This window comes from Tamandua tetradactyla, chromosome 21, assembly GCF_023851605.1.
Source record: "Tamandua tetradactyla isolate mTamTet1 chromosome 21, mTamTet1.pri, whole genome shotgun sequence".
NCBI lineage: Eukaryota > Metazoa > Chordata > Mammalia > Pilosa > Myrmecophagidae > Tamandua > Tamandua tetradactyla.
In genome coordinates this window covers 47705330-47707681 of record NC_135347.1, presented here as the reverse complement: position 1 = coordinate 47707681, position 2352 = coordinate 47705330, and the positions used below count along the sequence as shown (strand labels likewise).

At 40.3% G+C, this 2352-nt stretch overlaps 1 pseudogene; it reads right to left on the bottom strand.

The window, feature by feature from the left end:
• Positions 1-1811: 1811 nt before the first annotated feature.
• Positions 1812-1912, bottom strand: LOC143665830 (U6 spliceosomal RNA; annotated as a pseudogene).
• Positions 1913-2352: the final 440 nt, after the last annotated feature.

The following is a 2352-nucleotide window of genomic DNA, read 5'->3' as shown; positions in this document are numbered from 1 at the left end:
ACAGTTATGCAACAGTAAGAGCCTAGATGTCACTATTCCATATCCCTACCTGCCTACTCAAGACCATAAATCCCATTTATTCAAGTATTCAGTTCTTCAATGGATGTGTTACGGTAACTTTTTAAATGTAACCTTAAAACTGAAAGCAACCTGGAAATGGTAACAGTAGCCTTTAAATATAAGGAAGCTCTGAATGTGAGCATTTAGTCTCACAAAGAAGCAATATGTAAATGTGAAGGCTGCACCCAGATTTGAATAGACTTTTGTCTATTGCCCCAGGTGAATAAGCTTTTCTGCTATCTCCCTAGACTTGGAGGCACCTTTCCCTGGCATCACAGAGGATGCTAAATCCTGAAGAAAGTAGGAAACAACTGAGATAAACTACTGAAGATCTCCAGACCTCTGTTACCTGTTAACTAAGATGATTATCTCGCTTTGTCTCTGATGTGTATAACAGCCAATTGAAAAGTCACTTCAGGGAGACAGATTTGGGAAAACTCCCCTGATCTACCACTAGCATAAATAAACCTTTATTTTTTCATGCTCAACCCCATTCAATGTGACTTTTACTGGCTGCACCAAGTGATGAACCCAGATTTGGGAGTGCCCTTCTACAGATAATTATTCAGACAAAGAATAAATATAAATATCATGTGCTAGGCATGGACTAGCCTTCCTGAAAATCTCATCCAATTATGTCTGAGAGTCCCAAGGTGATGTCTTAGCCGTGATTACACACGGTAGAACTAAAACACACTTATCTGGCTCTTGTGAATACTGACCTCATTGTAGTATGCAACTTGATGTGCTATTACACAACCACACATCTGTGTATCAAAAATCCCCCTTCACAAAGGTAGGAAAAAGAGAGCGAGGAGGAAAGGAGATCCTCTCCTGTGCACACATCACCCTTCATCTCTGCAATCCATCCTTTACCTTGTGAACAGAACTGTCTTCCATAGTGTAGAGATCAGACTCAATTACTTAATTCTTCAAATCTTATCAGTCGCTCCTTGTTACTCTAAAATTAACCCCATCCCACCCCCGACCCCCAATGGCATTTAAGACTAGTAGGGGCATTTAAAAGGGGCATTTCCCAAATCTGGGCTCCCCCCTCACAGCGGACAGAGGTCACACTGAATGGGGTGAGGAGGGCAAGGAGATTTATTTATGCCAGTGGGAGGACAGGAGAGATTTCCCTAATCAGCGACCCCTGAAGGGAAGTGAGTGTTCAGTTGGCTTTTACACCCTTCAGAGATGAAGAGAGATTCTCATTTTAGTTAGCAGGTTAAACAGAGGTCTAGAGAATTCCTGTAGTTTATCTTAGTTATTTCCTATTTCTTTCAGGATTTACATCATGGGACACCTGGGAAAGGAACCTAGGGAGATAGATAAAGGCTTGTTCATATCTGGAAGTCTGGGGCAATAAGGCTTATTCTGGTCTGGGCACAGGCTTTGTATTTACGCACTTCTTCTGGCTTCACATTTCTATATTGCTCCCTTGTGAGATTAAGAGCTCCTATGAACAGCCTGCTTCCAGCTTAAAGTTATATTCAAAGCTATTTTAAAGGTTACATTTTAAGGCTACTTTACAATTTCCAGCTTGCTCACAATTTTAAGATTATATTTAAAAGTTACTGTTACAATAGAAGGAAAAACATACAAACAAATGCCAGAGGACCAAAGATATAAGAGGTCTCAGACTTTTTCTCTGACCTGCCAACTGAAGGGTGGTCTGGCTTTCTCCACTCAGTTTTTTTCCTGTACTATTTTTTTAAAAAATTCATTAGTTATTTAATTAGGTTCTTTGGAAAAATATGGACCACTTCACGAATTTGCATCATCCTTGTGTGGGGGCCATGAGAATTTTCTATTTACCGTTCTAATTTTAGTATATGTGCTGCTGAAGCAAGCATGTTTCCTTTACCTTTTGAAGCAAGGTCTGCCAGTGTCCTATGCACACATGGCTGTTGGTGATGTAGTTTGGGGCTGCCCAAAGGTACCCGCTGCAAGGGAGGAGTGGGGCCTGGCGCCAGCAGGTGGATAGCCTGCCAGGCTGTAACAGGAGGTGACAGTCCACCTAGAGGAGGCATGCTTATCTTACTCACACTAATGTCCTGCATGGTTGTATTTTTTTTACTTTAATTATGCAATATATGTGCAAAAAAAGCAATAATTTTCAAAGTACATTTTAACAAGTGGTTTTTAGAACAAATTTCAAAGTACGGTATAGGTTGCAGTTCAACAATTTCAGATATTTCATTCTAGCTGCTTCTAGACACTGGAGCAGTTTCTTTTTTAGCAAAAAGAAATGTCAATATAATGCTTCCGTCGTCATACTAAACATATATA